Here is a 21,511-nt window from a genome sequence, read left to right as displayed (position 1 = left end):
CTGCAATTTGGTGTATCTCCAATAGCTTTGACTGTCAGCTTTATCTTGGCATTCCCGACAGTGGTTTGTTGTCGTTGGTTTGTGGGTGTGTTTGCATTCCCAATAGTGAGTGCAGCAACTTCTCTCCCTCTTTCCCCAGTCACACTTGATTAAAGTTTTTATTCCTCTTCTTAGCTTCCATAGGTGTTTATTCATTCTTGTCCTGCTTATCCTTTTTCTTCTATGCATTCTTGGAAATTATTTTGTGATCCGTAGTGTCTCATCTAGAATGCCCCTTAATTGAAATGATCCTTTTGAGCTATTTCATTTGTTTTGGTTTGATGCTTAGTATCTTGAAGCTTAGTATGTAGCTTATTTTGTTGCAACTTGTTAGGAGTCTCAATGAGTTGCCTACAAGTTCACAAATAGTTTGTCCTTGTACATTTTTTTCTAAAAGCATTTCGACACTATTTCATATTGAGTTTTTTGACAAAGGTGAAAAGATCATGGCTTTTCTTTTTGTGGGTTGTTGTGAGTGAAAGGAAGTGATTCCAGATAAGAGGTTTATTCATTCCTAAATGGTTCATTTTTTATTTTGAGATTTGATTTCCCCCCTGATTTCAATTTCAATTGTTATGGTTTGACTTATTTAAATGTTGGTGTTTAATTGGAGGTTTATTTTGTTGTGGCTACTTTCTAATGTGTCTTGACTCTGGTCAAGTTATTATTGCATTCTAAAAAATTTGGTTATATCTTCTAGCTTATTCCTTTCCTTCTCTACACTTTTGGAAATGATTGTTTCATAGTCTCATCAAATTGGGTTGCATCTTCTTGCTTATGCCTTCTCTTCTCTATGCTTGGGCAAATGATTGTGTTTCATAGCGTTTCATCTTGAATGTATGGCCTTCAATTTTTGTTTTTGTTATTCATTCCTTAACAATGCCTTTTTTATTTTAAGCTTTTTTTTCATCTTAATTATTTTAGTGTGACTTTTGATTTCTTTGCATTTAATTGGGTGCTTGGCTTAATCTTGACTTCACTAAAATTATGTTTAAGTTCCAGCCTAAAGCATTCTGACTTAAAACAATGAATAAGCTTTTATCACCTAAACTTTGTGTCATGAGTTTTAAAAGTTCAAATGCAAATAACCAAGGAAAATATAACAGCGACATGGCAACGTACAGCCTTTCAAAAAGAAACTTAGTTTAAATACAAAAATGATAATGATATTGATAGTGAGGCACATATCAATACCCCCACAACCTATAAAGAAGAAAAGAAACAAATAGTACAACTTATAAAGTAAAAGAAACAAAACACTCAGTGCAAAAAAAACAAAGGATGGATTTTTGGAGAAAGGAGAAGGGTGCATGGTTGCTATCCATGTTATTGTTCTTGTTTTTAATTTAAAAACTTTTATTCACGATAAATATTAAGTAATTGAGTAAATTACAATGACCACCCCTCTATTTTGTTAAAATTATAGAGAGCTCTCCTTTATTTTCAAAACCTATACTTTAATCTAATTTCTAACACAATTATGAATATTTTGTTAAATATTATAAGATACTTTAATTTTTATTTTTAATTATTTTAAAAAATAAATTTATTAATTTTCTTTTATAACCTAATTTTATATTCTCTCCCTCTCAATTTAAGAAACTTTAAATAATTATGAAAATAGTTAAACAAATAATGTAGAAATGTTATGTTTAAATTAAATAAATTTTAAAAAAATAAATATAAATTACATTGACTAATTTATTTATTATATATTAAATCATAATTATTTTAGAGCTCTATATATATTGGCATGGTTGTGAATTAAGGATCAAAAAGCAACGTCGCTATGAATGCTTGGCTGCCATAAGCTAGTTATCCCTGTGGTAACTTTTCTGACACCTTTAGCTTTAAATTTCGAAGGACTAAAGGATTGATAGGCCACACTTTCATGATTCGTATTCGTATTAGAAATCAAAATCAAACGAGCTTTTACCCTTTTGTTCCAGACGAGATTTCTGTTCTTGTTGAGCTCATCTTAGGACACCTGCGTTATCTTTTAACAGATGTGCCGCCCCAGCTAAACTCCTCACCTGACAATGTCTTCCGCCTGGATCGACCCGCCAGGCGAGCCTTAGGTCCAAAAAGAGGGGCGTTGCCCCACCTCCGATTCACGGAATAAGTAAAATAACGTTAAAAGTAGTGGTATTTCACTTTCACCGTTTTTGGCTCCCACTTATCCTGCACCTCTCAAGTCATTTCACAAAGTCAGACTAGAGTCAAGCTTAACAGGGTCTTCTTTCCCCGCTGATTCTGCCAAGCCCTTTCCCTTGGCTGTGGTTTCGCTGTATAGTAGACAGGGATAGTGGGAATCTTGTTAATCCATTCATGTGAGTCACTAATTAGATGACGAGGCATTTGGCTACCTTAAGAGAGTCATAGTTACTCCCACCGTTTACCCGCGCTTGGTTGAATTTCTTTACTTTGACATTCAGAGCACTGGGTAGAAATCACATTGCGTCAGCATCCGCAGGGACTATCGCAATGCTTTATTTTAATTAAACAGTCGGATTCCCCTTGTCCGTACCAGTTTTAAGTCGACTGTTTGACGCCAGGGGAAGGGACCCCAAAGGGCCCATTCCCAGTCCGTCACCCGGCCGACACGCGGTAACTTGCTCTCGCTGCGGGAGCAGCCCGAGCAGTCCACCGACAGCCGACGGGTTCGTCGCTGGACCCCCGTACCCAACCCTCAGAGCCAATCCTTTTACCGAGGTTACAGATCCATTTTGCCTACTTCCCTTGCCTACACTGTTCCATTGACTAAAGGTTGTTCACCTTGGAGACCTAATGCAGTTATGAATACGATCGGGCGTTGAGGCACTCGGTCCTCTGGATTTTCCAAGGGCTGCCGGGGACACACCGGACACCACGTGATGTGCGGTGCTCTTCCAACCGCTGGACCCTACCTCCAGCTGAGCTGTTTCCAGGGCAGGCAGGCTATTAAACAGAAAAGAGAACTCTTCCCGAGGCCCCCATCGACATCTCTAGACTCCCTAACGTTGCCGTTAACCACCCAGTTCAAGAATTTTAACCCGATTCCCTTTTAAAGTGCGCATATCACACACTATCAGACGGGCTTTCCTCATCTCTTAGGATCGACTAACCCATGTGCAAGTGCCATTCACATGGAACCTTTCCTCTCTTCAGCTTTCAAAGTTCTTATTTAAATATTTGCTACTACCACCAAGATTTGCACCGATGGCTGCTTCGCCTGGGCTCATGCCCGAGGTTTTATGACGACCGTCAAGCCCTCCTACTCATCGAGGCCTGGTGCTTGCCTTGACGGTCAGGTATAGGTCACGTGCTTCAGCATCATCCATTTTTGAGGTTAGTTGATTCGGCAGGTAAGTTGTTACATACTCCTTAGCGGATTTCGACTTCCATGACCACTGTCCTGCTGTCTTAATCGACCAACACCCTTTGTGGGATCTAGGTTAGCGTGCAGTTGGGCACCGTAACCTGGCTTCCGGTTCATCCCACATCGCCAGTTCTGTTTACCAAAAATAGCCCACTTGGAGCTCTCGATTCTGTGGCATGGCTCAACGGAGCAGCCGCATCGTCTTACCTCTTTAAAGTTTGAGAATAGGTCGAGGGTGTTGTGCCCTCAATGCCTATAATCATTGGCTTTACCCGATAGAACTCGCACTCGAGCTCCAGCTATCATGAGGGAAACTTCGGAGGGAACCAGCTACTAGACTGTTCGATTAGTCTTTCACCCCTATACCCAAGTTAGACGAATGATTTTCACGTTAGTATTGCTTCGGGCCTCCACCAGAGTTTCCTCTAGCTTCGCCCCGCTCAAGCATAGTTCATCATCTTTTGAGTCCCGACAAGCATGCTCTCACTCAAACCCTTCACAGAAGATCAAGGTTGGTTGGTAGTGCAGCCCACTGGGGGATCCCGCCAATCAGCTTCCTTTGGCCTTATGGGTTTACTCACCCGTTGACTCACACACATGTCAGACTCCTTGGTCCGTGTTTCAAGATGGGCCGAATGGGGAGCTCGCGGGCCGACACCGAAAGCGCACAGGTGTCGGGGCACGCCATGATGGCACGCGCTACCAGCCACAATCGCGGCAACGACGTTACTACGGGCATGTCAACAGCACGGGCTTGGGCCGCCACCGTAATCTACGTCAGTCCCACGTCCCGAGTCATCGGCAGCCCCCATCCACTTCCCTCCCGACAATTTCAAGCACTCTTTGACTAAGATAGTATCTAATCATCTTCGAGCCCTTAACTTTCATTCTTGATTAATGAAAACATCCTTGGAAAAGCTTTTACAGTTGTTCGTCTTTCATAAATCCAAGAATTTCACCTCTGACAATGAAATACGAATGCCCCCGACTATCCCTATTAATCATTACTCCGATCCCGAAGGCCAACACAATAGGATCAGAATCCTATAATGTTATCCTATGTTAATGTATCCAGAGCGTAATATCACGAGGCTAGTCTTTTGACCCGTGCGGCACTTAGACAATCTTCACTGGAAGTTGCTAAGTAAGCCTGACTCGTATGAAAGGAGGATGCTTGGCTAAGTTAAAGAAAGGGAAAGCTTGAGGGCAAAGGATATTTGGAAGAGAGCTTGGAGAATGTGAGAGTAGTATTGCTTTGAGAACTCAAAGGTTGTGTGTTACAAATGAGGAAGGGTAAGGTATTTATAGGCCTCCCCCTTGGTTCTAGATATTTTCTACCTCCTTAATGGATGGTGGAGATTGAATTGATCCTATGATTACAAATGATTCTCTAGAATCCTCTCTTAGATATTTACAACAAATATCTAGATATTTACATGGAAAGATCTAGTAGCAAATATTAAAATATTGAGGCTAGAGTTGTGTAGACTTCTCTAGAATATTCTTGCACTCTCTAGCACTCTTAAGGTTGCCTGAGAGCCTTCTGGAGGGTTCTAAAACTTTCCAGAGCTCCTTAACCTCATGAAAAATGATAAATCGTGATAGTAGGCTTGCTTTGAGCACTCTAATTTGTTCAAAGTAACAACACCGGAGGCACGACCCAGCCAGTTAAGGCCAGGAGCACATCGCTGGCAGAAGGGATGAGCGATCGGTGCACATCGGAGGGGGATCGATTGACCCAGCCCAAGGTCTAACTACGAGCCTTTTAATTGCAACAACTTAAATATATGCTATTGGAGCTGGAATTACCGCGGCTGCTGGCACCAAACGTGCCCTCCAATGGATCCTCGTTAAGGGATTTAGATTGTACTCATTCTAATTACCAGAGTCGATGAGCCTGGTATTGTTATTTATTGTCACTACCTCCCCATGTCAGGATTGGGTAATTTACGTGCCTGCTACCTTCCTTGGATGTGGTAGCCATTTCTCAGGCTCGCTCTTGAAATCGAACCCTAATTCTCCGTCACCCATCACTACTATAGTAGGCCACTGGGGCCGTGTGATCCGTCAAGTTATTATGAATCATCTCAGCAACGGGCAGAGCTCGCATCGGCCTTTTATCCAATAAATGCATCCCTTCTGTGAGTTAGGGTTTGTTGCATGTATTAGCTCTAGAATTACTACAGTTATTCGAGTAGTAGCTATATCAAACAAACTATAACTAATTTAATGAGCCATTCGCAGTTTCACAATCTGAATTAGTTCATACTTACATATGCATGGCTTAATCTTTGAGACAAGCATATGACTATTGGCAAGATCAACCAGGTAGTGAATCTTCGTGACGCCACGTGCTGCTCGTGCACCAGCCCGTCGGGAACGATACAGGCATGATGGTCCTCTAGAAGGTCAAGCCTTCTTCCTAGACAAGCAAGGGCACCCGTCCCATATCCTCATAGAGCACCGCATCCGAGAGCATAACATATGACCTTGAGGGCCTGATCAACTGTCGGCAGCTCGAGGGAGCACGAGGAATGCTATCTAGTCCTCCGACGCCCCTTCAGGAGGCAACGGATGGAGAACCTTCACAAAGCCATCGCTTTTCGTAGCGGTGATAAGCAACACAAGAACAGCCCCGAATCAAAACCGAGGCGCAACACTTCAAAGGGACAAGACATGAGGACGATTGCGTGTTTGGCAGTTCGATGTTTGGGCACGGAGCCAACCAACATAAACAATCTAAGCACCACTCACATGCCCGCGCATTCAAGCGGACCAATACCCCTTCATCAACCACTCCCTACGAGCCCGAAGGGCGAGGCGAGTAAATTGAAGGGACAAGAGGCACCGACCCTACACCGCTAGGCATGAGCAACACGTCGAGCTGGGACATTTGAGGAAACCATCAAATTTGAGGCAATGAGATCATCCGCCATGATACAAAACACCAGCCCCTCCCACACCCCTGGACATTACCGCGCGCGACAATCTGCCCCCACGCAGGCTCATCAAGCAACATGAAGGGTGGGCCCTGTGCGACATATCATAGTCGAGAGGATGCACCGCCTGATTGCCTGCCAACATGTGAGTGGATTATTCAAACTCCATGGGTAATGAGGCCACCAGCCATGCACCGAGCGCGGGCAAGAAACCCCATCACGCTAAAAGCTACCAAGCAGACAGAGGAAGATGCCTAAGCACGCATCTTCGGGACTCGCTCAGGACGGGAGAAACCTAAGCATGCAAGTTCCACGAAGTGCCCCCCGACAAAGAATCCCATCATGACTTGCCTCATACTAAGCAATCGGAGGAGGCCGATGAAATGCCAACCCTCATGCTTGTCCGCATGCATATAACAGGAATCAAATATAAGAAAGGCCCATCATTTTCCTCACAAACTGAGCCACACCCATCCCTCGCTCTTTATTACCAACCAATCCTGGGCAAATGCCTACAAAGCAAGCTTGTTCACCAGCGTGATCGAGGAATCTCGCATGCGATAACCTTTCCAACACAGGCCACGGGCTTTGCCCGAACCTTACCCATGCTTGCCCGAGGTTTGGCTCGAGCTCTCCCAAACCTTCTAACCCTTTCTCATAACTTGCCAACACCGGCCACTAGCTTTGCCCGGACCTTGCCAACGCTTGCCCGGGGTTGAGCTCAAGCTTTCCCGAACCTTCCCACTCTCACCCGAACCTTGCCATGTGCTTGCCCTGACCTTTGCCCGAGCATCCTTAGACCTTCCACCCCTTGCCTGGGGCTTGCCAATGCTTGCCCAAGGCTAAGCCCGAGCTTCCCCAAACCTTCCACCTCATGCTCGTACCTTGCCAACACTAGCCGCGGGCTTTGCCTGGACCTTGCCAATACTTGCCCAGGGTTGAGCTCGAGCTTTCCCGGACCTTCCAACCCTTGCCTGAACCTTACCACATGCTCGGCCGGACCATGCCATGGGCTTGCCCGAACCATGCCAACACTGGCCACGGGCTTTGCCAATAGTTGCAATGACCTTCCCAACATAGGCCATGGGCTTTGCCCGGATCTTGCCAATGCTTGCCCGGGGCTGAGCCCGAACTTCCCTAAACCTTCCAACTCTTTACCGAACCTTGCCACACGCTCGCCTAGACCATGTCACGCGCTTGCCCAAACCATGCCAACATTTACCACACGCTTGCCCGGGGTTTTGCCCAAGCTTTGCCCGGACCTCTATTATATATTTAAACGTGCATCATGCAACGCGCTAAAGAGCTTAAGCATTAAACACGTGCGTGTGGTTCTTGAGGGTCTATAAAAAAGTAGGGTGGGACCCCCTCAGGGCTGGGTGCCCCCCCTAAGGAGCAATATGGGCTTTTTTCACTTTGGCACGAACAGACATACTTTTCGCTCAAATGACAATACCCCTTTTGAGGGACCTAGAGACCTCCAATTTGTGTGATTTTTTGCAAGATTTTTAGGCATGATATGAGGTATGAAATCTTCCAATTTTCATAATTTTTTTACACCCATAGAATGTTCTAGAATTTTTTGATTTCTCTGAAGAATGCAGCCTCCACGGGCCGCCACGGGTGGCGACTCCGATAGCCGGACCCCCAAACATGTTAAGGGGGATGATTTTTAGTTAAATAAACTAAGAAATCACAAATGTAATGAGTAGATTTCATTTTGGTTCTGGTAGGACTCTTTTTGTACTGCCAGGACTTGCCCGTGGCAGGCCTGGACGTATTAGGTCACTGCCAGCTTCCACACTCGCTGTGAAACACACCATCAGCTTCTCTACCTTAATCTCTCTGTTGTTCTCATTAGTCTCTCTACCACAAAGCTCCTGGATGTCTTATATCACGAGCTTTATCCTTAAATTCTTGTCTAGCTTCCATAGATCTATACCTTTCGGAACCCTTGATTTTTCCTTTCTTCCTCAATATCTTCCATCTTCTTCTGGTACAGATCTCTGTTTCAATATGGGAAAACTCAGAGCCGAGGGAGCTTTGCAAAGAAATAGACCAATTGTCTGTGTCCAAAAGCACATGTATATTTACGCTGTATTTTTTTATTCCTACACCTCCCATCCCTTTGATTTTTTTCCCTTTGTATTTCCTTTGATCAATCATCACACCTATGTTAGGTTTACATTTGCAAGTTCTTCTTCATGAGTTATAAATACTGTATATTTTGTATTACATGAATCATATTGAATGATTTGCATGTAAATTAGTTTTGTAATTATAATTATGCATAACAAGTTTAATCTCCCCGTGCGATGCACGGTGTGGTTAAAGGTAATTGCACTAGTAGCTAGTGGTTATCTTCACTCATGCAATTGTTTGTGTTTTTTTATCTATTCTTATTACTTCTTTCAATGATGTTCCCTCCTATTCTTGTTAGAAAGTATTTTTTAGAGAAAATAACAAATTTTTTTTAAAATATATAAATGATAATTTAGTCTTTAAAAATGTTATAATTCTCTTAAAGTCTTTAGAGACTTTTCTGTCATTAATAAATTTATATAAATTATTAAATTATTTTTATTAAAAATAAATGATTTACAACTTTAACTCTTCTTAACTTCATTTTCTCTATGTGCATTGCGAGCAAGTTTAGCCAAATTTCATCTTGCTTATTTTCATATTTATCATGTATTTTTATCTTTTTTTTGCTTATTTATTTTGTTTAAAGTGTGTCAAATTATTTTCACAATAAATTTCGTTATGTCAGCATAAAAATTTAGTTTTTCATATACTCATACTTAATTGTTATCTCTTTTTATATGTTTAATCAATTCTTCTTCCTCTTTATGATTTAAAAAAAAAAAAGAAAGGTAGCTTTTCAAATTATTAACAAAAGAATTATATTCATAGGTATGTGATTAAGTTGAATTTGTGTATTTTGATACATATATCAAAACACACATCATCATCATCATAATTATTATTATTATTTTGGGAAAAAAAGTGCTCTATTATTTAAAATTATGTGCTGCACTCATATTTTTCTTTATTAAGATAGATAAATTTTATTTAATTCTTATGTTAACTTGTCCATGACAATTTTATTTTTAGTTTCGTTTTGAATTTTTTATAAGTGTTAGATGAGTTGGTTTTTTTAATCAATTCTAATGAGTAATATTAGATTATATTAATTTTGGATATTGAATAATATGTTTTCTTTTTAATATTTTAATTGTTTTATATTTTCATGTTTATTTTCTTTTTTCTACTCACCCACTCTTTACTTTGTAATTTTATTTGTCTATATCATGTCTTCTTATTTTCGATGGAGAGTTATACCAACCAGGTGTCTCATTGAAATGGCATTGCAATATAAAAACAAGCACATGAATAGTTTAATGTTAAGTGTCACAGATGAGATTAGAAATCAATGGACAAATGCCCTAAATAATATGTTAAACACTAACAAATTTGATTATAGGAGGGTTCGACGAAAAATTCAATTTTTATATTATGCTCTTTATTTGACAAATGTAAGTTTTTTCCATAAACTTAATATTTATCATTTTAATACTTATAATTAACCATCATTTTATAATGTATATAGAAATCCTTTGTTTTGACTACTATTGATGATGCGAACGATGGTCAGTTGCGTGGATAGTTAGTAAATACTTTACAAATAATATTTCAAAACAAGCAACAACAACAAAGAACTTCTATAGCACAACAACTACAAAAACAACCACCACCACAGCAATCATAGCAACAACATAACCCCAATTACATAACAACATAACATAGCTATACTGTAGCAACAACAACATAACCATGGTTACATAACATAACATAATTGTGGTTGTTGTTGCTGCTGTAGTTGCTGTGCTATAGGAGCTCTTTTTTGTTGCGACTCATTTTGAAATATTATTTGTAAAACATTTATAAACCATCAATATGGTTGGTCATCATTCGCATTACCAATAGCAGTCAAAAGAGAGGATTCTTGTATAAATTATAAAATGATGATTAATTATAAGTATTAAAATGATAAATATTTAGTTTATGGAAAAAACTTACATTTGCCGAATAAAGAGCATAATATAAAAATTGAATTCTTCATCGAACCTTTCTATGATTAAATTTGTTAGTGTTTAACATATTATTTAGGGTATTTGTCCATTGATTTCTAATCTCATCTATGACACTCAAAATTAAACTATTCATGTACTCATTTTTATATTGCAATGCCATTTCAATAAGACACCTGGTTGGTATAACTCCCCATCGAAAATGAGAAGACATGATGTAGACAAATAAAATTGCAAAGTAAAGAGTGGGTGAGTAAGAAAAAGAAAATAAACATGAAAATTTTAAATTATTAAAATATTAAAAAGGAAATATATTATCCAATATTGAAAACTAATATAATTTAATATTTTTCATTAGAATTCATAAAAAACAAATCCATACAACATCTATAAAATATTCAAAACACACTGAAAATTGAATCATGCACAAGTTAAAATAAAAATTAAATGAAATTCATCCATCTTAATAAAAAGAAATAAGGAGAGCAAAATATGATTTTAAATAATAAAGTTTTATTTTTGACCCGGAATAATAATTATGATGATGTGTGTTTTAGCATGTGAATCAAAATACACAAATTTCACTTAGTCGCATGCCTATGAATATAATTCTTTTGTTAATGATTTGACAAACTTGCTTTCTTTTTTAAATCACAAAGAAGAAGAAAACTTAGTTAAACATATAAAAAAGAAATAATAATTAAGTATAAATATATAAAAGACTAAACTTTTATGCTAATAAAATAAATTTATTATGAAAATAATTAGACACACATTAAACAAAAATATCAAGATAAGCAAGCAAAAAAAATAAAAATAAAATTATATCGTAAATATGAAAATAAATAAGATGAAGTTTGGCTAAATTTGTCGGGCGATGTCGCAGAGAGAATGAAGTCTGGTTTTTGGCTGTGAAGATTTAAGAACGTGGCGAGGTTTTATAGCGGCACACGCGTCTGCATGCGGACATAGCTAGCTAGGGTACTTTCATGCACGGACACAAATTATTTCCACCATTGCCTCTGTCACATACTGTGGTACTGTTTTTGCAGCCTTATTTCTTAACTTAGCGTCTTATCCTCTATCACGCTCAACCCCGCACGAGTCCTCTGGCCCCTCATTAACCTCTCACCTTTTTAAATAAATATTTATTCTTTTGAACGTTCCCTACTTGCTTTTTTTTATAGAATATGAGTACCTACACATTGAAGCAACCAGACACAAGTGGAGAGAGGCATAGAGACCCTGTAAGTAACAACTCAATAGATATTTAACCTTATATATATTTAAGCTATTTGCACTCAACAAATTAATATAAATGAATTTAAAAAATAAAAGTATTAATAATAAAAATTTATTATAACTTAAACAATTGAGTATGACATAACATTTACTAAAGGACTCATTTAACATTACTCTATTAAATTAAGGACAAAATAGAAAGAAAGTCTTTAATATGTATGATAGAGGCTTTTTTTTAAGGATACTTTCTTAACCTATATATAAGGTGTTACTTGTAACAATATTTAAAGGTTTTTCATTTTTATCTCTTAAAATTTTGATGAGTGATCCCGTTCATTGCAACTGAAAATTTATATTCTTTTTAAAATAAATTTTTTAAACACCTTTTGAATAAGTTAACAATATAATATTTTTATAAGATATGTGAAAATATTGAAAACATCCTGTAATAAAAAATATGGAAAATGATAATAAAATTTTTCTGAAATATATAAATGATAAGTTGGTCTCTCAAAATGTCATAATTTCCCTGAAATCTTTAGGGATTTTTCTGTCATTAATGAATTTATATAAATTACTAAAGTGCCCTTGTTTAAAATAAGTAATTCACAACTTTTTTTTAAAAAAAATTCACAACAATGCAACAGCAAGTCACAACACATGTTAAATTACTTATTTATTGTCGCAATATTGAAAGTTGTGAATGATTTATTTTCAATAAGGGTAATTTAATAATTTATATAAATTTATTAATGACAGAAAAATTTCTAAAAATTTTAAGAGAATTTTAGTATTTTAAAAGATTAAATTATCATTTATATATTTTAGAGAAATTTTATTATCATTTTTCTTAAAAAATATTTTATAATAGGAATAGGAAGAAACATTCATTGAAAGGAGTAATAAGAATAGATAAAAAAGTGTAGAAATAGTTGCATGAGTGGAGATAAGCACTAGTTACTAGTGCAATTATTTGCTACCATGCATCTATGGGGATATATAGCCATGTTTTTGTTTGAAAAAGAACCCAAAAAGGGGAAGTGCTGACCTCACACTAATATCCTTCCAAAGATATTGTAGATGTTGATAGATTTTATTTTTCACAGTAATTAGCAAGCATGTGCAAGTCATTTGTATAGGGAGGACCTTAAGCATGCTCATTTGCGAGCTAGGCTTTGCTTTAGTTTAGGCATTTTATTTTATATTTTTATCAACAACAATCTCTAATTATAAAGATAAAGAAAGATGGGAGAGATTAGGTTGTTTATTTTTTAAAAAAATTATATATATTTATTCTAAATATATTAGAAATATTAATTTATAAAGTTTATACAAAAAATATATATGTGCATTTTAGCTTGTCACATCAACATTAAGACAATACATTACCGAGTAATCATTTCATGGTTTTATTTCCAAGTATTGTAGGTAATATCAAGTTTAGAAGTTACTGTACCACCTATTATTCAATAAGAAAAGGATAAGTAAAAAACCATTCACATCGGTAATAAAAAAATTGAACAGAAACTGAATACGAATTGATGTTTAGGAACTGAATATAAAATTTGTTGTTGAGTTGGTTGGAGCTAGCTGTTTCTTTTTTTCATTGTGATGAGTGACAATAGCCTATTTTGATGTTTTAGGATTTTGTGCCGACACGAAATTAGTAGACATGGACAAACAAATAAGATGAAACTAATACTCTGCCTATCTAGTTGCAGCTGTATTCTTTTGACGGCATGTCTCCTCCAGCCAAAAGCTTGCAGCTGTATAAAATGTTCAATTTTAACCACATTTTTTGGTTCTTTTACCTTTCTTGATGGCTTAGTGAGGTTGCTTGTATGGTTTTTGCCTAAATTTAGCATGATTACTGTGCATATCTAAATATAAATGGTCCAAAAGTTAACCTAAATGATAGGTATATCAAAACGCATCATCTAAATACCATTCTTGTCTCATCCCTCTATCTTAGGACCAACTCTTGTATTCCCTCCTCTTCAGACACCCACCTCCTTCACTTTCCCTCCATTTTTTCTATTTTTATTATTTAATATTTAAAAATGATTTAAAATTTTTTATATAAATAATTGAAACTTAAAAATGAAAATATATTTATTTTTTTGGGAAAAATATAATAGATTTATGAATGAAGAATAATAAAAATGTCAAGGGCATACATTTGTTGTGTAGAACTTAATGATCCTATTAAAATAGTGAGAACACATTATTCTGTTTTTTAACATATGTACATGCGTGGGTGAATCTTGCCTTGAACGTGCCAGGACTTGCCCGTGGCAGGTCTAGACATACCAGGACTTGCCTTAGATGTGCTAGGACTTGCCCGTGGCAGGTCCGGACGTACCAGGTTGGTTGTTGTGCTGGGGGCTTGGGCCTGCACAAAGCGGGGCCGTATCCTCAGCTCGTGTGGGGAGGCTCGCCTCGCGTGGGGGCTTTCCGACTGATTCTCGTGTTAATCTTTCACGGGGCATCGACAATGATCCTTCCACAGGTTCACCTGTAGAAACCTTGTTACGACTTTTCCTAAATCAAAGTCATAGGCACTTGAAAGAGTATAAGGTATTGGATTGACCTATTATGAGAAATTTTCATGGTATAAGTCATAAACTTATCTCATATGTATCACTAAGCCTTTTGACTTGAGATCATCATGGATTCCTACATGATGACCACTGAACTTTGACCTAGTCAAAAGTCACCTTTGATCGGGTGATCATAAAGGCTAGATTGAGTTTAATGATATTCATGTAGATGAATATGAGTGGTCAAGATGAAATTTATCCCTCACATTAAGTGAGAGATATTACTAGGCCTCTCGATGAGTAAAACTAAGAAAATATATGGCCATACTACAATGGAAAGGGTTTTTTATTACTACAATCAGTCCACTCAAAGATCGAGAAAGTAATTGTTATCTAAACTTGTTAAACAATAGCAAATAAAGAATTTAACATATGAAATTATGATTTACCGTTACATTATTGCGAATATAAGAAGAAAATTGTGAATATTTAAACAAAACTTGTGAATCATTTATTTTCAACAAGGACAATTTGATAATTTATATAAATTCGTTAATGAAAAAAAAATCCCTAGGGACTTCAGGCAAATTATGGCATTTTGAGAAACCAAATTATGATTTATATATTTCAAAGGGATTTTATTATCATTTTCCCTATTTTTTTATGTAATGATAATGAATAACAAATTTTAAAACAAAACAAATTGTTTATATTGTGCTGAAGAAAGAAAGAAACTGTAAAACAAAACATGTCTTAAAATTTTAATTTTCATAGGTGTAATAATAAATTATTGTATATATTTTAGCGAACCTGATAACAAATTCTAAAGTAAAAAAAGTTGTTTATATTTTTCAAAACAAGTTTTTGTTTATTTCTATCCTCTAAAACTGAGAAAACTTTTTGAGAAAACTTTCTATGTCATGTAAAAATAGAAAAGTTAATCAAAATCACTATAAAATTAAATTATATAGTTATTCTTCATTGTATTATTTTAAGAATTAATTAAAAATTTAACATCCTCTCTTCTCCTTGCCATTTTTCTTGAACAAAGCGGATTAACATTCCCGTGCATCACACGGTGACAAAAATTATAAATGTTTTTTAATATGCACTTTTGATTACCCCATGTTGTAGTCAGTTATCACTGCCTTTATGATATCAATTTAATCTCTACCAAAATCTTTCATTACTAAATTACAAACATTTGTCAATAAAAAAGCCAGATTAACCCATGCTGTAGTGCCTGCAGGTATGATTCAACATATCAATATCAACATCTTTCATTACTAAAATTGAAGTGGGAGATTATAAATGATAAATAAATTAAATCTAAAGTGAGATAATCACAGTTTTTTTAATATACTACTAATATTAATATTAATATTAATAGTAAATAATTAAATAATAAGGTGGCTAAATATGACATTTAAATAATTACTAGATTTTACACTTCATGCGATGCATAAGGATATTAAAACATTATTTACTTTAAAAGAATCATAATGGAATGTTAAAAAAGGGGAGAACATTGTAATGAACTCATTTTAAAATATAGAAATTTAGTAAATAGAAAATATAAAGAGAAAAACTAAGAATAATCAATTAAAAAATAATTTAGGACTGTTTATTTTAGATTATTTTATAAAAAATCATTTAATTTTTTGATAAAAATATATTTTGTGAGTCTTTATAATATTTGTTTAAACTTTTTAAAATAATCAGAATCTCAAAAAACATATTCATAGCTATTTTAAGAAGCTATTTAATGTTAGTTAAAAATAATAATTAACCTATTAAGATATAATTCAATTAAAAATATCTTTTTTTAGCATAAATAGTATAATTTATCTTGGTTAAGAAATGTCCAAATCTATTTTTTTACCATGATCTCACATTAACTATCTATTTTTATTATGAGTCTTACATCTATATTTTTTATCATAATCCTCACATTCTTTCAACTTGTTTTAATTATATAAAAATAAAAATCTAAAAAAACCTCACCATGAAAAAGTAAAAAAAAAAAACTTCATGAAGGTTTACTATACAAATCACTATTGATAAACAATAAATCCCATGATACTTTACAACAATAAGATTTAAGCCTCAACCTAGTTATTGGAACAAAATTCTACTGCACCATGCATGGCTTTGACTTTGGATGGAAATTGAGATGGGAGAGGGCCAGAGGTGTCTCTCCTGTTTTAAGAGTGTGTTCAAAGCAATGATTTAAAACCCAGACTAAATCAGATGGTCAGACTGATTTGGATTCCGGTTCAATCAATATGTGAAAATCGTTTTGAGGGTTGAGCCAAGTTAGGCCATTTCAGACCGGCAATAAGATTGGGAATTGGAATCAAGCCAAGAACTGGATCCGGTTTTCAAGAACTAAACTATTCAAGAAAACTTTTTTATTTTTTTATCAAATTTTTTTAGAAAATGACCAATTTTTTTAATCATTTGATATCAAATTATATCATGTGGCTCGTTAAGTCATGATAAATTTAAAATATTTGATTTTTTAAAGTTAAGTAGCAATTTCATCTTTATTTCTTATATTTAGATTATTATATACACATATAATTTTTTAAATTTAATTATTACGTCACCGATTTAACTATTAATCTAACTCAATTGAATTATGCGAACTGTGAACCGCTAACCTTTTCGATTTAATATCTAGTTCAGTTATAAAAATATTGGTTTAAAGTAAATTCTCATAACGTGAACCCTACTTGTCCTTGGGCTTTACATGCGAAGTTGAAGCAAACTTCACATCATGTGACAAAGCATGGAGTGAAAGACATCGAGTCAGTTTTTTTTTTTTTGGAAATAAAGATGTTGAGACAAGTTTTATTACCAAAGCATATGTGTAAACCAGCTTCACGTGAACTCTGCTTTTTTATATGTAAAGCATTAAATAATTTTATTTTATTTTTGTATCAAGAATATATGAATTGTTATTTTATACTTATATCTATATTTTAATTTATTGTTATTATATACCCACACATATATAATATACTTGTAATGTTATAATATTAAATATAGTTTTCAATTTTATTTTTTCAAAGTAAAAATATAAAATTTTTCAAAAAAATCCTCCACTTAATATTTTATTTGTGAAAAAAACATTAGAGAGAAAATATAAGAAAAAATATTATTAGAAAAGTATTATTAATGAAATTTTTTTATTAGATTATCTTATATTTGAGACAATACCTCCAATGTTGTTTTATAAATTGGAAAAATGGGAGTATTTTATTACTTGTGGAACTGCATGTGTACTCTCTCCATCTTTATATATAAGATGTGTTTAACCTAATATTGCATATCAATAAAAGGTTGTTATTTGATTCAAATCACATAAAATCACAATAATTTTCTAGTTTTTCCCCTAATTCATAATGTTGCAATTAATATCATCATAGTAGTAGGTAAAACATACAATATCTTCTCTAGAAATGAAAAATGGGCGAGCCCAGTTGAGCACGATTTCCTAAAAAATGACCAGTGTCACGCCTCAAAAATAAAGGGTGACTGGTACGAGATATAAACCATATCACACATCCCTTAAGCCTTAAATCAAGAGATCTTTTAATTACTAAAACATAATTATATTTATATTAATTTATAACATACATGACCATTTTCGTATTAATAAAAGTTTTAAATTTTTGTAGAAATTTTGGTAGAACATTCCCTATAAATAGAATCTCTCAAAAACTCTACAATACAATGTTTTACAAGAAAGATCATTTTAATTAGGAGCTCAACTCCTTCTAGTCAGCAGACAAAATATGTATCAAAATAAGAATCTAGCTATAAACTATGTGGAGCACCTAAAAATAAGTTTACCAAAATAAAATTTCATAATTAAAACTTTACATCAAAAGAAAGTTTAATTCTTAGCTCCTTCACTTCTAGTTAATAACAAACTTCTCAATGTTTAGTAGGTAGTTCAACGTCAGCTACACTATCTGATATAAAATAATTTTCAGTCAATAACGTCCCAATGACAAGTCATGAGATAGATGAATATTTTCAAATAATTGTAAACAAATTAAAGAGTCACCTAACTCAAGAATTTAAATATCTTGACAACTTCACAAATGTTAAACCACTAAATTTTTAAATAAATAAACAATTTGTCACATGGCTTTAAGAAATCAAGTAAAATAAATAATTAAATAAGAATAGAAACATTTACCAAATTAAAAACAATGAAATTTATTTTTCACAAATCTAATAAAATTAGTTTGTTTGTGATGACTTTACATAATAGATAACAGACATGGACACACAGTCCATGGGATAATTAACCAGACACGGCTGAAGCCATAAAACAGATGTGAATACACAGTCCACAAGGGTAATTGACCAAACATGGTTGAAGCCACAAAAAATGTGAGCAAATGTCTACAAGGGTAACTAACCAGATGTGGTCAAAGCCATGAAACAAACGCAGCTACGAGATCCACGAATAACAAACGTGAGAACAGAGCTCACAAAAATCAAACTAGCTAGTTATAGACCATGGCATGTTAAGGGCTAATGGGACTGCTGTTAGCAACTAATGTTCTGTTTAAAGTCCTTTTTTAAATTCACTTTCAAACATGTGAAAAAATCATCACTTTTCAAAATATAATTTCTATTTCAAATACCAAACTCGCATGAAACGTATAAAAACATCAATTTATCTAAATATGAAAATTTATAACTAATATCTCATAAATTGTTCACCAATTTTCATAATTGGCTTTATCAAATAAAGGGCTACTAGAACTTGTAAAAGCATTTTCATCAATCTAAACAAATATAAGTCATGACTCCAAGAAGCAAAGCAATTTAATTAACAAAAGTAGTTAAAGCAAGAGAAATATATAAATATCTATAAATTGTTAAAACCAATATTTTGGTAAAGAAAATTTACTAATATATAAATTGATTGCGACGTTATCCACTTATCTAAATTTCTCATAATTCAAATTTCACCTCTCAACTTCAATCAAATTCCTTATTTTTCAAATACCTATAAATCATATTAAAAATTTTTACTAAATATTCAACCACTATAATAGTTCCTTTTCAACCTTATCACTACTAATATTAAACTATAATATATTTGAAACTTTAAATATCAAGGTTAACTCTTAAAATTCATCGTTAGCCCTTGGTCAAAGCACCAAATATATATATATATATATATCTATATCATTTCCATTCCACTCATAAAACTCCAGCATTCAAATAATTCATCAACAAGTCATCCATATTCAAGAATTCAAGTGATTACATATTTTTAATTTTATAGTCAAATCTCCTTTGCAACTTTCAAATACTTTCCACAAGAACTCAAATAGCTTGAAACAAATTTCATACTCAAGTTTCCTTTTGAATCTTCAAATTAGGTTCACATAGCAATAGTACTCAATTTGGGCATACCATTCACAAGAATCAATAAAATCTAAAAGGAAATGTACAAAATCAAATAAAACTTCTTCTAATAAGTATAATGTCAAACACTTTACATGCCCTAATTTTTGCAAGCTCAAGCCAACTTATTCCTCTTTGATTCTATCTCCCAAAATTCTCTAATATATAGATAAATAAACGAATCAGCTTCCTAAGTTGCTTTTTGATTGAATAAATTAATCTTGACTTAAGAAAATTAAATCATCCTCTTCCACATTTCACATGACAACACTAAACCATAAATTCAGCTTCAATTTAATTTCTCTCCATCTCACACAGTCATGATAGCAGTAGCAAAACACAAGACACATTTTGCAACTTCAAGATTATTATTTCATACATTCACACGCATAGCAGAACCAACAATAGAAGGGTCTGAAACTCCTCACCTCGAGTAGCTAACGAGCACGCACAGGGAAGAGGAAAAGCAGAATCTACAACTGAATAGCAGAAGGAAAAATCTAATGCAAACCAGTCAAAACTCTATTGGAAAAGAAATTTCTAGCATGTCGTTAGTCATCCGTGGCAGACAGAGTTACTGGCTGAAGGTTTGACTAGACATAAAATCCATCTTACTCCAATATAGTCCAGACGTGAGCCAGCACAAGGAAGGAAGGAAGTCACAGCCGCTGGTGACAATCACGCTAGAGGAGGAAGAAGACAGAGAAGGAAGGAAAACCGAAGAGCTCTTTGTCTCTTTGTGACTTCTGGAGCGTTCCACAGATAGAAAGCAGAAGAGAGATAGAAAAAATGGAGAGGGAAGAAGCAACATGCATTTTGTGGTCTCCGTCTTTGTTTTTTTTTGGCTGAGGGGCATTATGGTAATTATATGAAGTCAGGAAAAAATTTAAATTGAAAAAAAAATCTACTCTAAGCCTTATGAAGGTTCAAACCCATGGCTTATTGAATCTCTAGCTTGTATAACCCACTAGACCACCACTCTCTCTTGATATGTTTGTTCTAAGAAAAAAATAAAAACACAATCAAATTAGCTAAGTATAGATTTTATTTGACTAAAGTTTTTCAATTATTGCAACCAATTTCATAACTTCCATTTTAGAACATTACAAGTATATTATGTATGTGCATATATATAATATAGGGAGAATGACAATTAAGGATCTGTTAATAACATTAATCTCAATTACGGATTGTAAAATTTTGAAATCACTGTGATAAAAAAAATTGTAGTTTGTGAGGTGGAATTCATTATTGCCACTTGGAAATTCACTAATCTAATTTGAGAAAATGTGTAACGTATATTATGAAAATATGAAACTCCACTTGGAAATCAATTGTTTAACAAAAAGCACCACTTGAGAATTCACTAACTCGACTTAAAAAATTTCTAACGTATATTATGAAAACATGAAACTCCAATTAGGAATCGATTGTTTAATAAAAAACACCAATTTGGTTAAGTCACTTTTTATTAATGATTCTCAAGTAGGGTTTCATTTTTCACAATATATGTTATAAATTTTTTCAAGTCTAGTTAGTGAATTCCAAGTGATGCTTTTTATTAAACATTTCATTTTCAAGTGGGGTTTCATGTTTTCACAATATATGTTAGTAATTTTCTCAAGTTGGGTTAGTGAATTCTCAAGTCCCTTTAGTTAATTCCACCTCACAAATTATATTTTTTTATCACAATTAAGGACCATAGTCCTTAACTAAGATTTCAAAATTTTACGGTCCATAATTGAGATTAATGTTCTTGGCAGGTCCTTAATTGTCATTCTCCCTATAATATATTAGTGAATGGAGTGGCTTCTCTATTTCATAGCTTCCATTTCAGAACCCCCTAAGGCCGCCCATTCTTCACCT

General features: G+C 34.4%; 1 pseudogene; it reads right to left on the bottom strand.

The window, feature by feature from the left end:
- Positions 1–1,485: 1,485 nt before the first annotated feature.
- Positions 1,486–4,351, bottom strand: LOC129316955 (28S ribosomal RNA; annotated as a pseudogene).
- Positions 4,352–21,511: the final 17,160 nt, after the last annotated feature.

This window comes from Prosopis cineraria, unplaced genomic scaffold, assembly GCF_029017545.1.
Source record: "Prosopis cineraria cultivar Desert tree isolate PC_DT_omini unplaced genomic scaffold, ASM2901754v1 PC7, whole genome shotgun sequence".
NCBI classification, from domain to species: domain Eukaryota; kingdom Viridiplantae; phylum Streptophyta; class Magnoliopsida; order Fabales; family Fabaceae; genus Prosopis; species Prosopis cineraria.
Note: the sequence above shows the minus strand (reverse complement) of the source record. Positions and strands in the feature narration are given on the sequence as shown.